Source organism: Bos indicus, chromosome 9, assembly GCF_029378745.1.
Source record: "Bos indicus isolate NIAB-ARS_2022 breed Sahiwal x Tharparkar chromosome 9, NIAB-ARS_B.indTharparkar_mat_pri_1.0, whole genome shotgun sequence".
Taxonomy (NCBI): domain Eukaryota; kingdom Metazoa; phylum Chordata; class Mammalia; order Artiodactyla; family Bovidae; genus Bos; species Bos indicus.
The window spans coordinates 19,759,896-19,778,670 of record NC_091768.1 but is presented as its reverse complement, the minus strand read 5'-3'; the positions used below and the strand labels follow the sequence as shown (position 1 = coordinate 19,778,670).

The following is an 18,775-nucleotide window of genomic DNA, read 5'->3' as shown; positions in this document are numbered from 1 at the left end:
CGCCCTGCACGCAACACCGCTAAAGGGGAGTCAGACCACCTAAGCCACCCCTCTACCCTACCCCTGGACACATCCTTACCCTCGCCTCATATAAGAAGCAAGCTCTCCCTCTTCTCGGGGAGTGAGCAAGGGAAACTTGTTTACTCTGGCTTCCTCCTGCTATAACAGGAGCCCCAATAAAGCCTTGCCTGAATTTCTTGTTTGGTCTGGAATCAATTTCTATTGATTGGGGAAGGCCAAGAACGCTGGTGGGTCTTACAGGAAGGAATGGGGCTTGTTCATGAATCTGTGTTTTCTCTCCTTCATGTAGCCCCAGAGAAGTCAGGACATATGCTGATGTTTATCACCCAACCAACACATCCCCAGGGTCAGCACAGACACTCCCAACTGGGAGACTCATTTACGTGTGGTATGTGTGGCTACAGTCATAGAGAGGGCTTGGTAAGAGGGTTATACCTTTTCTGAAAGGGTTGGAAAATAAGTATGAGAGGAAAGAACAGCACAAAGTGCTCTTCCACCCTTGATCCCAGATCTCAGATAAAGGCTGAGACTGTGGAAGGAAGAGAGAGCAGGGTGAGGGATCTTTCAGGTCTCTGGTCACAGCCTGAAGCTGTGGACCACTTCTTTCTTTCTTTTGCATCCATACATTTATTAAAATTATGGCAAGTTTAAGTTAGACTTTGTTCCATTTTTTGCTTTTTCTAATTTTTAAATATTTTTAACTGGAGGATAATTGCTTTACAATGTGTTAGTTTCTGCCATAGAACAGCGTGAATTAGCCATAAGTATAAGGAGACGACATAGGACAAGATGGTTGGGAGGCATCACCGACTCAATGGACATGAGTTTGAGCAAGTTCCGGAAGATGGTGAAGGACAGGGAAGCCTGGTGTGCGGCAGTCCATGGGGTCACAAGGAGTTGGACACAATTGAGCGGCTGATCAACAACAATACATATATCCCCCGCTCTTTTTTACTTTTATTACATGTATTTATTATTGATTGGGGGATAATTGCTTTGCAGTATTGAGTGGGTTGCTGCCATACATCACCATGAATCAGCCACAGGTATACATATTTCCCCTCCCTCTTGAGCCTCCCCCCCATCTCCCCATCCCACCCCTCCAGACCATCACAGAGCACCAACCTGAGCTCTCTGCGCCATACAGCAGCTTCCCACTAGCTATCTGTTTTGCACATGGTGGTGTATATATTTCAATGGTACTCTCTCAATTCATCCCACCCTCTCTTTCCCCTGCTGTGTCCATAACTCCATTCTCTACATCTGCATCTCTAGTCTGGCTGTGGGACCACATCTGTGTTCTTTAGCTTCATGATCTCATTTCATGTTGATGCGGGGTCCTGTCAAGTAGCATCTCAATGGCCTCACACAATATCAGTCCTCAAAGGCTGAGTAGCCTTCACTTACCTTCTGCAACCCTTTGGAAGAGGTCTGTTGAGTCAGAATTTTCTCTGGGGTGTCCATCGGACTAAACCAGCCCTGAAGAGCAAAACAAATACAACACAGGGAGACCATCAAAGAGAACCAAAATAGAAAGCACGTATAGGAATGAAAGATAGCAGAGAAATACAAGTCAATGACCCAAAATTGATGGGCTTACAAGTCTCAGATGAGCTGTTTATAGAGAAAACTAGCCCATGCTTATTTTTAGAAATTCAAAATGAACACAAAGTGTCTTAAAATACATAGTTTTTAAGTTTTATATTAAGGATCTATTACAAATAAATGGATTTATAATTAGTGTGAAAGCAAAGACTTAGTATTCACTATGAATTTTATTGCTCCATAGGAGGCTCAACTCTTGAGTTCCAAACATATACCAAAATATGTACTATTTTGTTATTAAAAATAACATTGTTCATCCTATTTACATGATTCACATAACTGCTAAAGGCCATTTGCTGCTGGGTGTGCTCTGGGGATGGAGAAGGCAATGGCACCCCACTCCAGTACTCTTGCCTGGAAACTCCCACGGATGGAGGAGCCTGGTAGGCTACAGTCCATGGGGTCGCTAAGGGTTGGACACGACTGAGCGACTTCACTTTCACTTTTCACTTTCATGCATTGGAGAAGGAAATGGCAGCCCACTCCAGTGTTCTTGCCTGGAGAATCCCAGGGACGGCGGAGCCTGGAGGGCTGCCGTCTATTGGGTCGCACAGAGTCAGACACGACTGAAGCGACTTAGCAGCAGCAGCAGCAGTGCTCTGGGGAGAGCTTCCCAGGTGACGCTAGTGGTAAAGAACCCTCCTGCCAATGCAGGAGACATAAGAGACATGGGTTCAATCTCTGGGCCAGGAAGATCCTCTGGAGAAGGGAAGGGCAACCCACTCCAGTATTCTTGCCTGGAAAATCCCATGGACAGAGGAGCCTGGCGGGCTACAGTCCATGAGGCCCCAAAGAGTCAGACACGACTGAAGCAACTTAGCGCTCACGCACATGCTCTGGGTATTGAGCATAGATTCATGCCATCTGAGTCTAACCTATTTTCTCTAGAGAGATCTGCTTATTTTTTATTCCTTTCAATTTATACCATAATTTATGATTTAGGCTATGAAGACTTCCTACTTTGCTAGTTATTGCCAACATTCACCTGTCACCTGAAAGTTTGACGGCCTTCTGCTAAGGGGAAGGTATACCAGGAAGGCAGGCTCATTTTGACATCCAGCATTGGAAAGATATATTTCTGCATGAAAATCAAATCACGCTTCAAAACCCGTAAGAGTTTTTGTACAACTCACATAGTCTTGTTCATGTTGTCATTCATTATCAGAAGAATGGAGACCTGACCATATAACTTGTTGCATTTCACTCAGATTTTGGAACGTTTAAAGAATTATTAATTTTTTGAGATGTTAAGTGAGAAAAATGTAGCTCTTTAACATAAAAATGTATGTCAGGACTTTTTAGGCTTGAATGATAAAAACAGTGTGAAAGTTATAGAAATCATAATTGATGATAGTTTTTAATTATATAAGGTAATATCCTTATTATAGAAAATATAAACAGTATAGAGAATATAAAAATTACCTTAATATCATAGCTGAGGTTTACAACTTCAAATGTTGTAGTATTGTCTTCTCATTATATTTGTAGCATTAGATAGTCTTTTTAAATTGTGATCATAGTATTTGTACAACTTTGTAGATTCATTGTAGATCCACAACATTACATATTAAGTATTCTTCTAAAACATGACTATGAATCGTTAGATAATAATCTATCATGTGTTTGTACTATTATCAGAAACAATCTCCTAATAATATTCCAAGGAAAAAATGAAAAATATAAACTTTTCTATATCTCATTCTAAGAAAATGTTTCACATAATTATGTGAAATAGGAGTGAAGTGATATATTAATATTTGGTATATGTTTGGTTGGGCTTCCCTGGCAGTTAAGACAATAAAGAATCCACTTACAAAGCAGGAGACCCAGATTCAATCTCTGGGTGGGGAAGATCCTTTGGAGATGGGAAAGGCTACTCACTACAATATTCTTGCCTGGAAAATTCCATAGACAGAGGAGCTTGGCGGGCTACAGTCCATAGGGTGCAAAGAATCGGACACGATTGAGCGACTAACGTAGACACACAGACACACACACACATGTTTAGCTGTAATTCTTAATAATATTTAGTATTATCTCTGTGTTTGTGCAATTTCCTTATTTGAACATATTGCACTAAAATTTATATTATCTTCCAGGATTTGCTCCAAGTGCTTTCCACAACATGTAAATTTTATTGTACAGTTGGTATGTATTTTTTCATTTATATATATATATTTACATGTATATGTGTTTTATATGTTGCATATGTAATGTATGTTACATGTGTATATATATATATATATACTTATTATATATATATATATATATATATATATATATATATATACACTGAGGGGGGCATAGAGACTGGTGAAGCAACACTTTAAATGCTTTGTTTTCCTCTTTGTTGTTGTTTTGTTTTTGTCTTTTCAAAGGAAGAAGATCCACCATTTCCAGGCTGCCTTGCACTTTTCTGCCTACAGAAATCTTGGTCACCTTGATGTAGGTGTCTTCCTTTAGGAAGGGAAGTCACTTGAGTGATGTCCCCTTGATGATGTAAATATAGATGATTCTCATTACTCATGGTAGTTCTACAAAGTCACTCCAAAAACAGACTTAGTGAATATTGAACAACTGCTCCTAAGGTAAATATAGAGTTAGGTTCCTAAGAGCCTCTGGTCACAACATTTTCATTAACTGATCACTGCATATCTTTCTTTTATGTACATTTCTATTTAAAGACAGGTTATTAAACATACATTGTTAATCTATTAACACTGAACTCACAGCTGACATCACTTTAACTGATGCCTGAAGGAAGCTTATCTAACACACATATCTTGTCCATGACACATAGCACAGCCTTCTAGTATTTAGGTACGCTAGTCAGCACTTTAGCACTACACTTGGGGCATTTTAATCACCAAAAAAATGCACAAAAATGCAATATATATATATATATATATATATGACCAAATAGACCACACAAAAGTGATTTTACCTGCCAATGCAGGAGACAAAAGAGACATGAGTTTGATCTCTGGGTTGGGAAGATACCCTGAAGGAGGAAATGGTAACCCACTCCAGTATTCTTGCCTGGAAAATTCCATGGACAGAGAAGCCTGGTGGGCTACAATTCATGGGGTTGCAAAGAGTCAGACACAACCGAGCACACACAGACGGAGAAAGGAACTGAAACAGGAGAGGAAAATAGGTATTAGGAAAAATGTTTTCCACTAACATAAGGAAAGGGTGCAATAAAATACTCTGTGGCCAGACCACATCTGATTAGAAATAATACACTAAACTTCCGTGGTGGTCCAATGGTTAAGAATCTGCCTGCCAGCGCAAGAGACATAGGTTAGATCCTTGGGGTGGGAAGATCCCACATGCCGCTGAGTGGCTGGGTCCGTGCACCCCAGCTCCTGAGCCTGTGCTCTGGAGCCACAACTACTGAGATTCGCCTAGAATCTGTGCTCCACAACAAGAAAAATCACCACAATAAGAGGCCAGTGTGTTGCCACTAGATAAAGCCTGCCCAGAGCAACAAAAACCCAGTGAGGCCAAAAATAAATAAAGACTAAAAAGAAGAAGAAGAAGAAATAATACCCCTTAGGATACAGATCTAGTGTCTGGAGAAATTGGCAAATTTCTTTGGTGAAAAGAACTTCCTGAGGACAAAAGAATGAAGTCCCTTCTTTCCCTGTTGTGGTCCAGCATTATTGAACTTTACCTTGAGGATGGCCAATCATTCTGGTTGAGCTTTGCTGCCAGGAAAGTTGGGAAGGACTCTTGAAAGAAAACTAATCATAGTGTCCCCCAGACTGGAAATCTGTGCTCAATATAGAAATCCTAGTTTGGCATAGAAGAGGAGTTGATCTGAAAAGAGTAGCAGGGACTAGCACCTTCTGACCTGAATCACCCTGGTATTGGGGCATTCTTTGGGAACAATGATAGCTCAGTTGGTAAAGAACCTGCCTGCAATGCAGGAGACCTGGGTTCGATCTCTGGGTTGGGAAGATCCCCTGGAGAAGGGAAAGACTACCCAGTCCAGTATTCTGACCTGGAGAATTCCATGGACTGTATCATCCATGGGGTTGCAAAGAGTCAGACACAACTGAGTGACTTGCACTTTCACTTTGGGAACAATGACAAAGTGAATATAAAGAACAGGGTCTTAGCAGTGGTACCCAAGATTAGGACAAAGTATGGTATTTTTTTCCCCGAAGTATGGCACATAAGGAATGGTATTATTCTCCCTGAATTGCTTATTATAATTTTTGTAGTTTTTTAAAAATTCTTTAATCTTTTTATTTTTATCTTTTGATTGTGCTGAGTCCCTGCTGCTGCACACGGGCTGTCATTGGTTGCTGTGTATGTGCATGAAAGTCGCTCAGTCGTGTCTGACTCTTTGTGTCCCCATGGATGATATAGTCCATGGAATTCTCCAGGCCAGAATCCTGGAGTGGGTAGGCTATCCCTTCTCCAATGGGTCTTCCCAACCCAGGGATCAAGCCCAGGTCTCCTGCATTGCAGGTGGATTCTTTCCCATCTGAGCCACAAGGGAAGCCCAAGAATACTGAAGTGGGTAGGCTATCCCTTCTCCAGGGGTTCTTCCCTACCCAGGAATCGAACCGGGGTCTCCTGCATTGTAGGCAGATTCTCTACCAACTGAGCTATTTCTGTGAGCAGGGGCTATTCTTCATTGTGGTGTGTGGGATTCTCATTGTGTTGGCTTCTCTTGTTGTGGGGCACAGGCTTTCAACACGTGATTCAATAGCTGCAGTACAGGGGCTCAGTAGTTACAGCTCACAGGCTCTAGAGCAGGGGCTCAGTAGTTGTGGCACACAGGCTTAGTTGCTCTGAGGCACGTGGGATCTTCCTGGACCAGAGTTCGAACCCATGTTGCCTACACTGGCAGAAAGATTCTAATCCACTGTACTGCCAGGGAAGTCCCTCTTGGTAGGTTTTTTAAAAGCACCAGAATTCATTGAATTCTCCTGGTTTTATTCCTAAATTTCTGGCCAAGATTTCCTGCTCTGATTAACCAGGATTTTGTAATATTCTTGGGAATAGCCACAGCAATTGGTGCAGATTTTTTCTCTCCTTCTGGTGGGGGAGGGTGTTGCTGCTGCTGCTGCTAAGTCACTTCAGTCGTGTCCAACTCTGTGCGACCCCATAGACAGCAGCCCACCAGGCTCCCCTGTCCCTGGGATTCTCCAGGCAAGAACACTGGAGTGGGTTGCCATTTCCTTCTCCAATGCATGAAAGTGAAAAGTGAAAGTGAAGTCGCTCAGTAGTGTCCGACTCTTCGAGATCCCATGGATGGGGCTCCTTTGTTCATGGGATTTTCCAGGCAAGAGTACTGGAGTGGGATGCCACCCCCTTCTCCGGGGGAGGGTGTTAGGTTTTTCTTTTTGCAAAAGAATCCATCACCTTTTCTATCTTGTCTTTCTTTTTTCTGCCACATTTAATTCCTTGAGTTCCTGGAACAGGGTCTTGTGTCCACTTCTTGGTGATCTCTTTGCATCATGCACAACTCTCAAAATTAGATCTTTAGAGCCCAACCTCTTCTTTGAGCTCCTGACTCCAGAGAAAACAGCTGAGTTTGCATCTTAGCCTGAATATTTAAGAGAGCTTTTAAATCAGAACTATCCAAAATAAAGATTGCTTTCTATAGTCTCTGCTCACACTTGGTTTTCCTCCTATCTTTCCCATCTTGCTTTTAAATGATAGTCTATTTGTTTATTTTTGGCTTCCCTGGGTCTTTACTGCTGCACACAGACTCTTGCTTTCTCTAGCTGTGGCAAGCAAGCAGGGGCTAGTCTCTAGCTGTGATGCGTGGGCTTCTCATTGTAGTGGCTTCTCTTGTTGCAGAGCACGGGCTCTAGGGTATGCAGGTTTCAGAAGTTGTGCCGTGCGGGCTTAGTTGCTCTGTGACATGTGGGATCTTAGTTCCTGAACCAGGGATTGAACCCAGTGTCCGCTGCATTGCAGGCAGATTCTTAACCACTGGAGCACCAGGGAAGTCCTATCTTTCCTGTCTTAGTAAAGGGCATCACCATTCATCCAACTGCTCAAAAGGAAAAAAACTAGGAGTCATCCTTGATTCCTTTCTTTCCATCATCTCTCATATCCAAACCAGTGTGTTGATGGGATGATCCCAATATTTTCCCAATGATCATTTTGCTTTTACTCTCTGTCTCTGTCTCCTTCTACCAAACATACAAAAATGATTTTTTTAATTGGGCTTTATCACAACTCTGTTTAAAATCTTCTAGTGACACAAATACACCACTCCAAGAATCACCGTCTCTGCAAGGCATTTCCTCACCGCCTTTTCAAAGGATGCTTGACTTCTCCAGCCACGCTCCATCACATGATCACATTACTCTCTTTATCATACTCCAGTCAGTATTATTTTATTTATTCTCCTGTTAATTGCGTGTTGTTTGTACCCTCATGCCCCTCCCCCCTGAACATAAAGATAGGGTAGCTTGAGTCTCTTATTTAGGGAGTATCACAATGTCTCCAAGCTTGATGCTTGGGGGATAGTTGGTTTTCAAGAGAAAGTTGTTGAATGAGTGAAAACCTTTTTTAAAAAGCCCTATACATAAAAACAGAGTTTAGAGCAAAGTCACTCTCGTTGAATGGGAGGAGCTGGGGGAGGGACTGAGTGGTGATGGTGGTTTTACTTACTTGGCCCTATTCCAGCTGCTCCTGAGGCTCCTTGAAGAACAGAGTGCAAATCGGGGGCCATGTAGGGAGGAAAGGAGCCATCAAGTGGAAACTGTCCTAGTCAACAATTTTTAAAGGAGTTTTAAAACCCTGCTGAAATAAATCAGCAAAAAGAGTAGCACCTAACTCCAGTGTTTATTCATGGCTCCAAACATTACTTTGTAAAATACCTTTCTGTCATGGATAGAGCAGCCTCAAATAATAAAAAGCAAGCCCCCCAAAATCCCTTTGCTGTAGCCAAAACATCTTTGGTAGATAGTTCTACATAAGCGGAATTGCTTCAGGCAGCCAGCAGCCCATCACTAATCCTTAACCAATCAGAAGACAGTCTCCAAAAAGTGTTAGTCAATAGCATTGGGAAAGCAATGTTATGAGCATGGCACTATCTTCTGGGATCAAGTTAATTTATTGTATCATTGACATTTTCAACAATTTACCACCTAAGAAGTTCTCTGGTTAAGAAAATTGCATGTAATAAATTTCTTATCTGAACATTAACAAAGAGATTATATAATGAATTAAAAATAAGATGTATAATTTTAAGAAAAGTTAGTTTCTCCTATCAACTAAAAATAAATAACATTTTAAAACATATTGATTTGTACATAGTGTTACATTTCCCAAGGTATTTATGCCTTGATCTTACCTTAAATAAATGTATGATATTCTGATATTCTCAAGGGAATATGTCTCCTTTGAGAAAAACCTCTACACTCATCTAAGCCATGATGGCATGAATCCCTGACAGATGGCTAGTCTCCCTCACAAACCCCAAAACTCTAATCAATTTCTGCCTTAATGAAAGAACTAACTACTTTAGATTGCAGACCTCCTGGTTGCTCCTGAGAAACTGATATTTAAGGGGAGAAATAAAAGATTTTTAAGGTATTTCATGGCTTTTAATTTATGTAAAAACTTCATTTAAAAATTATGTTCACAGAAACAGACTGACAGAGAAAAAATTAGTGGTTACCTAGGATAGAGGGAAGTGGGAGGGCAAGATAAGGGTAGGGTATTAAGAGGTACAAACTACTCTGTATAAAATAAATGAGCTAAAGGATATATACTACAGTGCAGGGAATATAGCCAGTATTTAATAAAAACTTTAAATGGAGTACAACCTATAAACTTTTTGAATAACTATATTGTACATCTGAAACCAAAGCAGTGTTATAAATCAACTCTACTTCAGTTCTAAAATTATGTTTATATCCAAAAGACATTTTACTTATGTACTGTAAATGCAAGAATAAACAGGTATTGGAAAATGGACTTATGTCTTGTAAGCACAGGCACAATACAAACATTAATTTGTTGACAGTTGAAAGTAGGGAAAGAGAAGGAAGGGAGAAAACGGTGAACCCTTGGTATTAGGACTTTTCAGGACAAGATTCAGGAAAAGCCATCTCAAACAGGTGTTTAATCCTTCAGTTCAGTTCAGTTCAGTCGCTCAGTCGTGTCCAACTCTTCGTGACCCCATGAATCGCAGCACGCCAGGCCTCCCTGTCCATCACCAACTCCCGGAGTTCACCCAGACTCACGTCCATCGAGTCAGTGATGCCATCCAGCCATCTCATCCTCTGTCATCCTCTTCTCCTCCTGCCCCCAATCCCTCCCAGCATCAGACTCTTTTCCAATGAGTCAACTCTTCACATGAGGTGGCCAAAGTACTGGAGTTTCAGCTTTAGCATCAGTCCTTCCAAAGAACACCCAGGACTGATCTCCTTCAGAATGGACTGGTTGGATCTCCTTGCAGTCCAAGGGACTCTCAAGAGTCTTCTCCAACACCACAGTTCAAAAGCATCAATTCTTTGGCACTCAGTCTTCTTCACAGTCCAACTCTCACATCCATACATGACTACCGGAAAAACCATAGCCTTGACTAGATGGACCTTTGTTGGCAAAGTTATGTCTCTGCTTTTGAATATGCTATCTAGGTTGGTCATAACTTTTCTTCCAAGGAGTAAGCGTCTTTTAATTTCATGGCTGCAATCACCATCTGCAGTGATTTTGGAGCCCCCCCAAAATAGTCTGACACTGTTTCCACTGTTTCCCCATCTATTTCCCATGAAGTGATGGGACCAGATGCCATGATCTTAGTTTTCTGAATGTTGAGCTTTAAGCCAATTTTTTCACTCTCCTTAAAGTTTAGAGGCATTTATTGGCTCTCAGAACGGAAACATTCAAGAGCAGAACGGAAACATCTAAGAGCAGAGCTGGGTCCAAGCACAGCTGGAATTGGGGGCACAGAGCTGTCACTGGTTCAGGTGTTCCACGTCTCTCAGCTTTTCTTGCACGGTGGCAACCTAAGGATGTTGGGCTCCGCTGGGCAGAGCGAGGGCAGCTTCCAGCGGGCACTGTTGACACCACTGGCTGCGTCAGTGGAAAAGAGCACGTGCTTCTCCCTGACCCGGGCTGGCAAAAGCGTCAGAGGATCTGATTGGCTTTCCCTAAGCCTATCGCTGCATCCCGGGGAGTATGCATCCCGAGGAGTAGTCCCCGTTAGAGAGGCCTGGGAAGAGATGGGAGACCCCAGCCCCAAGCAGGTCAAAGTTAGAGGACCAGGACTTAGCCCGTGGGGCAGGCGTGGGGGCTGGAGGTGTGTGTGGGGCGGGGTGGGGTGGGGGGGGAGGGCGTGGAGCCGGTGCAGCTATTGTCAGCTGGAGCAAGGCTGTGTGAACTTGATTCTTCCGTGGGTAAGTTTCTTTACCTGCACCTCATGTGCTCATGGAGAAAAATTCCCATTTCATAGTGTTGAAAGGATCACATAAGATAACGTTTAAGTAAAGCGACTCAAAGCATTTTGAAGACAAATTCTTTTCTCTCCTTCATAAAGATTTTACTTTTTATTTTAACTTTTAAATATGATTTTTAAAGGTCACTTTCCATGTACAGTTATAACAAAGTATTGGCTTTATATTTCCCAGGTTGTACAATATATCCTCGTGCCTATCTTAAACACAGTAGTTTGTATCTGCCCCTCCTCCCCCGCCCCTATATTGCCCCTGCCCCTCTCCCCATTGTTGGTAACCTCGTTTGTTGTTTACATCTGTAAGTCTGCTTCTTTTTTGTTAAATTCACATATAAATTATTCTTAATCTGTTTCCTTTCTGGACAGTGCGAGTTCCTGCTTTGCACAGGCAGCAACGACCATCGTCACCAGTAGGTGGCAGTCGTGTGCTGGAAGGTAATGAACTGGTTTTCAGGGAAAAAGAACTGGCTGAAATGCTGATAAGCAGTTGGAGGACTCACAGTGGGGACTGTGAATCCAATTGCTGCTGCCCTGAAACCAGCCGTTGTGACCTTGATCAAGGTCTGCATTGCTCTCTGGCCTGGATCAACTCGAATGAAATTTGGAGGCTAATTCTCCATTTGGCTTTAAACATTTTTGTTTGTTTCTGTAAAGAGTAAATCTTGTATTTCACAGCAATAATCTCAGAAGCCAAAAACTGCTCAACAGTCTTGGTTGTTAGTATATATTGTCTAAAAATATGATGATGTGAAGCATAATCCATTCATTTTTTTGTGAAGTCTTTGCTACCTTGGGAGGCCTAAAACAGTTCATGTAATTCTGTACGGTAACTAATGGGCCCGCAGAGATGCTCTTGAGTTATACCCAGCTCGGAAAATCCACCTAGGAGGCCTGCAATTCAGAAACCTCGCTATTAAAAAAAGTCACACTGAGCAGGCTTCAAAAGTATTTTCCAGTCATGTAATTATGCTTTAATGGCAGGTTCTTAAAATGACTTGGGAAAGAAGAAGGAGTTCAGAAAATTTCAGGTCTGAAATATGTTGGAAGTATCTGGGGCAGCAGGAGAAATCGGGAAATGGTGACATTTAATTGGGTTTAAGAACGAAAATGACAACCCTCCACTTTTGCTTGAATCAAACCTTATAACAAGGTTGAAATAAGATGATGTGATAAAAATGAGCATTTACCTGGTATATATATTGGAGGAGGATATTGCATTTTTAACACAGACCGTTTTTTTACTACAAGGAGTTATGTGCTGGGTCCATGTTAGTATAAAAATCCTTGCAAAAGGGAGACCCAATTGAAATTCTAAGAGTGTTCACACCTTTCTGCATTCCATGGAGATGTGGAACAGCCTCGACTGAACACTTGACCTTTATTTCTCTGCATGCTTCTTTTTCAGGATAAAGCCTCTTGCATTCTTAAACCTGGCGGGTGGGGGTGAGGATTCGTTGGTGAGATGTGGATCAGACGTGTTCTCAGGTTTCCTCCGTTCTTTATGAAACCAGACTGTGTTTGCAGTGCCTTAATCAAGGGGAGAGAGAATTAACTAAGGTATCATTAACCAAAATTTCAGAAATGAAGACCTGATTGAAACGGAAAGGTGTTTATTTGGGGTTTTTTAGGACTGTATCCCAGAAGACACAGAAACAAGAAGCAGGACCTCCCTTGGTGGTCCAGTGGGTAAGACTCCACGCTCAATGCAGCATGCCCAGGGTTCGATCGCCGATTCGGAAAGTAGTTCCCACAAGCCACAACTAAGATTTCACATGCTGCAACTAAGACCTGGCACAGCCGAAAAAGTAAATAAAAGAAACTCATGAATATATTTTAAAAGATTCAAGACACGTTTGGGTTGTGTTCTGCTGACCATGGAGTGGGGGAGGCTTATACTGCAAGGCTATGGTTACGTGAGTTGTTTATCAAGAATTATCATTGGAGGTGGCAAGAAGTAAGGGTGCTTGTTAGGGATTTGTTGGGGTCTGAAATTTTACAAGGGGAGATTTTAAGACCATAAGGTTACAGTTGGCGGGTTTTGTTCTGACTATGGTTGGGGATTTGTTGGGGTCTGAAATTATTTACAAGGGGAGATTTTAAGACCATAAGGTTACAGTTGGCGGGTTTTGTTCTGACTATGGTTGGGGATTTGTTGGGGTCTGAAATTATTTACAAGGGGAGATTTTAAGACCATAAGGTTACAGTTGGCGGGTTTTGTTCTGACTATGGTTGGGGATTTGTTGGGGTCTGAAATTATTTACAAGGGGAGATTTTAAGACCATAAGGTTACAGTTGGCGGGTTTTGTTCTGACTATGGTTGCTGGTATCCTCGGGTCTGGTTTACTTCAAAGAAAGTGCAAGTTCCCATTCGTTGCAGAGACGTGTCTGACCAAGTCCTTAATGGCCACCCGACTCCAGTTCTGTCTGCCTGAACGGAGGTCACTCCGTTGGCATTACAGTTTGCCATCAGCATTTATTTTATTTGTTGCTGTAGAAGTATCTGAAAGAATGAGAGTTGTTTTGCGTTAACCTCTCCATTTTTCCTCCCCCCACTTAAACAAGAGACTAGGACTTGACAGTCTCTTGCTTCTGGGTACTTATTGTGAGGTGGAACAGAAAGCCCAGGTTACTTTCTGGACCCACGAGGGCTGAAGACACAGCATGCTGGGCCCCATTCCCAGGGTTTCTGATTCAACAAGTCTGGGGTGGAGTCCAGGAATTGGCATTTCTAACCATGAGCCTCCCTTGAATATTAGATGCTGCAGGCCAGGACCACATGTTGAGAGCTACTGTGTTAAGGTAATCTCTCTCCCCTGAAGCCCATTTTCTTTCTGAAGCCTGAAACTTGAGTTTCTTTAGAGTATAGTGCTAGGGAGCTGACTGTGGCTCAGATCATGAACTCCTTATTGCCAAATTCAGACTTAAATTGAAGAAAGTAGGGAAAACCACTAGACCATTCAGGTATGACCTAAATCAAATCCCTTATGATTATACAGTGGAAGTGAGAAATACATTTAAGGGATTAGATCCAATAGACAGAGAACCTGAAGAACTATGGAAAGAGGTTAGTGACATTGTACAGGAGGCAGTGATCAAGACCATTCTCAAGAAAAAGAAATGCAAAAAGGCAAATGGCTGTCTGAGGAGGCCTGGCAAATAGCTGAGAAAAGAAGAGAAGCTAAAGGCAAAGGAGAAAAGGAAACATATACCATCTGAATGCAGAGTTCCAAAGAATAGCAAGGACTGATAAGAAAGCCTTTCTCAGCGATCAGTGCAAAGAAATAGAGGAAAACAATAGAATGGGAAAGACTAGAGATCTCACAGGAATTTTATGCAAAGATGAGCACAATAAAGGACAGAAATGGTAGGGACCTAACAGAAGCAGAAGATATTAAGAAGAGGTGGCAAGAATACACAGAAGAACTGTACAAAAAAGATCTTCATGACGCAGATAACCACGATGGTGTGATCACTCACCTAGAGCCAGACATCCTGGAATTCGAAGTCAAGTGGACCTTAGAAAGCATCACTACGAACAAAGCTAGTGGAGGTGATGGAATTCCAGTTGAGCTATTTCAAATCCTGAAAGATGATGCTGTGAAAGTGCTTCACTCAATATGCCTGCAAATTTGGAAAACTCAGCCGTGGCCACAGGACTGGAAAATGTCAGTTTTCATTCCAATCCCAAAGAAAGGGAGTGCCAAAAAGTTTCAAACTACTGCAGAATTGCACTCATCTCACATGATAGCCAAGTACAATGCTCAAAATTCTCCAAGCCAGGCTTCAACAGTACTTGAACCATGAACTTTCAGATGTTCAAGCTGGATTTAGAAAAGGCAGAGGAACCAGAGATCAAATTGCCAACATCTGCTAGATCATCGAAAAAGCAAGAGAGTTCCAGAAAAACATCTATTTCTGCTTTATTGACTATGCCAAAGCCTTTGACTGTATGGATCAGAATAAACTGTGGAAAATTCTGAAAGAGATGGGAATACCAGACCACCTGACCTGCCTCTTGAGAAATCTGTATGCAGGTCAGGAAGCAACAGTTAGAACTGGACATGGAACAACAGACTGGTTCCAAATAGGAAAAGGAGTATGTCAAGGCTGTACATTGTCACTCTGCTTATTTAATTTATATGCAGAGTACATCATGAGAAATGCCAGGCTGGATAAAGCACAAGCTGGAATCAAGATTGCCAGGAGAAACACCAATAACCTCAGATATGTAGATGACACCATCCTTATGGCAGAAAGCGAAGAAGAACTAAAGATCCTCTTGATGAAAGTGAAAGAGGAGAGTGAAAAAGTTGGCTTAAAACTCAGAAAACTAAGATCATGGCATCCAGTCCCATCACTTCATGGGAAATAGATGGGGAAACAGTGGAAACAGTGTCAGACTTTATTTTTGGGGGGGCTCCAAAATCACTGCAGATGGTGACTGCAGCCATGAAATTTAAAGACTCCTTGGAAGGAAAGCTATGACCAACCTAGACAGCATATTAAAAAACAGAGACATTACTTTGCTGACAAAGGTCCATCTAGTCAAAGCTTTGGTTTTTCCAGTAGTCATGTATGGATGTGAGAGTTGGACTATAAAGAAGGCTGAGCGCTGAAGAATTGATGCTTTTGAACTGTGGTGTTGGAGATGACTCTTGAGTCCCTTGGACTGCAAGGAAATCCATCCAGTCTATCCTAAAGGAAATCAGTCCTGAATATTCATTGAAAGGACTGATGCTGAAGCTGAAACTCCAATACTTTGGCCATCTGATGTGAAGAACTGACTCATTGGAAAAGACTCTGATGATGCGAAGGATTGAAGGCAGGAGGAGAAGGGGACGACAGAGGATGAGATGGTTGGATGGCATCACCGACTCCATGGACATGAGTTTGAGTAGGCTCCAGGAGTTAGTGATGGACAGGGAAGCCTGGCATGCTGCAGTCCACAGGGTCACAGAGAGTCAGACACGACTGAGCGACTGAACTGAATAGTGCTAGGGGCTGTGCATGTATGTGAAGGTGTCTGTTGAGAGAACATGGATCTTCTTGGAACTGAGGGACAGGACATTCTCAAAGCTCAGGAAAAACATGAGGGTCTGCAGATCCTGAACCCCTTGAAGATCAGTGCCATTCCCTTAGCCTAGCTCCAGGACTGGCCTGAGCTCAATGAGGATGGGGCTTGATGAGAAGCTCCTTTGTCCAGAACCAGGTGAGCCAATTTCCTGGATAAACCTTGGACAGTGATGATCCAGAGCACCCATGACACACTGAGAAACTTTATTGCCTGGGTACCAAATAACCCTGGGAGAAAGAGGACACATAGCTGAATTTCTTGCCAGTTTGTCACCAAGCCCAAGCTCATATTGCTCCCCTCACAACTGGCCAATACATCAAGAAGCACAGTGTTGGGACAAAGAATAGCAACTTTATTGGGAAAGCCAGCAGACTGAGAACACGGTGGACTAGTGTCCCAAGGATGGAGAAAGCAATGGCACCCCGACTCCAGTACTCTTGCCTGGAAAATCCCATGGACAGAGGAGCCTGGTCGGCTGCAGTCCATGGGGTCGCTAGGAGTCGGACACGACTGAGCGACTTCACTTTCACTTTCATGCATTGGAGAAGGAAATGGCAGCCCACTCCAGTGTTCTTGCCTGGAGAATCCCAGGGACGGGAGAGCCTGGTGGGCTGCCATCTCTGGAGTCACACAGAGTCGGACACGACTGAAGCGGTTTAGCAAAAGCAGCAGCAGTGTCCCAAGGAACCACTTGAGTCAGAATTCACACTTCTTTTATACTAAAGGGGAGAGGGTATGGTTGATTGTTGCAGAGTTCTTGACCCTGGAATCCTTTGTTCTTGCAGCTGTCCATGTAGGTCTGGTCACAATGTTCCTATAAACCTCTAACAAGACAAACATTATTCTCTGCTCTGCAACTTTTCTTTTCTGTATGCATGGAAAAAAGTTATACCTTTCTATCACGTATATATCAGGATATAGGCCACATACTTTTCCAGAAGGTACAGAGTCAGCATGACTAAGCACAGGCAACAGAGCATAAGGGTCAGAGCTAAAGGAATAGATCCAATAGGAAGACAGGTTTGTTCTACTCTTACAAATTTGGTGGTATAAGGAATGGCAGTCAGATTTAATTTGATTTGAAGAAAGCAATTAGCTATTTCTTACTTACCCAACTTTGAGTCAATGTCACACCCAGTACACGAATTTCTGACTTATGACACATAATCCACATTAGTATTTGAAACCCCAAAGTAAGTTCTGCCCCTGCCACGCTCTGGATCCACTTGGGAAGAAATAAGGCAGGTTGGGACCTGGGACCCTTTGCTGCAGTGCTTACTCCTGGACAAACCTCTCCTCCAGCAACAAAATACAGAGAACCTACATGGGACTAAAAACAAGCATGTGCATACGCAAATTGGAGCAAATTATGGACAAAACGTTCAAAAAAAAAATTCAATTGCCATTTCTGAAGAGCTGGGAGCAAAAACACGGTATTGGGAGCAAAAGCAGGGTACTGAGCATGCCCCCTGCAAACACAACCAGCAGAGGAGTGGGCAAAACACCTGTTACCTCTCTGGCCCGACTCCTGGACTTATCCCTACCCTGACCCCATATAAGAAACAAGCTTGTCCCCCTTGGGGGGCAAGCTAGCAAGGGAACTTGTTGTTTGATCTCGCTCTCCTCTGCAGCGGTCACAATAAAGCCTTGACTGGGCTCTAGTCAATTTATTTTGATCTAGGGAGGCCAAGAACCCTGGTCCGTATCAGGAAGAACTGGGCTTCTTTCAACAGCTGTGCAAATCTTGCCCTGCCCAACACTGGGAGCTGAAATCCAGTCAGGCTGTGAAAAATAGATGACTTTTCCTAATTTTCCAAAGTGCACACACAATTTTTGCATGATATTACATCATGAATATGTCAGGCGAGTGTATTCTTCTAGGTTCTTGTCTCGTCACAACAATGATTCGGAGCTATGGATATTAAAGCCCTTGGTGTGTCACAACTCTCGGGTTTGAACAAACTGTGTCATAGCTCTTAGACAAATCAGTGTTACAGCTCTATTTTATTTAGAAGATAGCAGGAGAATACATCCTCGAAGAAGAGAAGAGAGTGGAGGAGAGCGTGGCGGGGAGGGGGATGAGGGTAGAGAGAGAGAGAGAGAGCATACGCACACACGGGGGAGGAAGAGAGAGCGCTTAGCTCCTTCTTTAATATGTTTTCTTCCCCCTGGGCCTGCCCTATGCAAATTGGGCTCAGGCAGGAGTGCTGTTCTACCTGAAGTTCTCAGTCAGGTCCTCGGACCTTTCTTTGACCTTCCTTTGTTCTATTTTCGCGGGCTTTTCCCTTCCTTGTCTTTTAGCCATCGCCATTTTGGACTCCTTTTCCCTATTCTATCTACCTAACAAATATATTACACTTTAGGCATTTTCCTGTTGACTTTCACGTGGGTTCTACCTTTCACCACCCCAACAAATATCCCTGTGCATTTCTCCTCCTAATATAGATATTTTCAAGTTAGATCTTTAGAAATGGAATTACTCAACTACCTGACATTTTCACTTGACTTTTCTCACAGAAATTCTGCCAATTAGAGATGTATGTGATATTAGAAGCAGTTTGGTTTAAAAAAAAATGCAAAGACTTCTGAGAGTGTTCGGACCTCACCCATGAGTACAGATCAGCCCATACAGGTTGCTTTTC

At 42.6% G+C, this 18,775-nt stretch overlaps 1 pseudogene; it reads right to left on the bottom strand.

Moving 5' to 3' along the window:
• The window catches only part of LOC109563472 (mitochondrial import inner membrane translocase subunit TIM44 pseudogene), a 37,830-nt pseudogene extending 19,386 nt beyond the window's left edge, over nt 1-18,444 (bottom strand).
• Nucleotides 18,445-18,775: the final 331 nt, after the last annotated feature.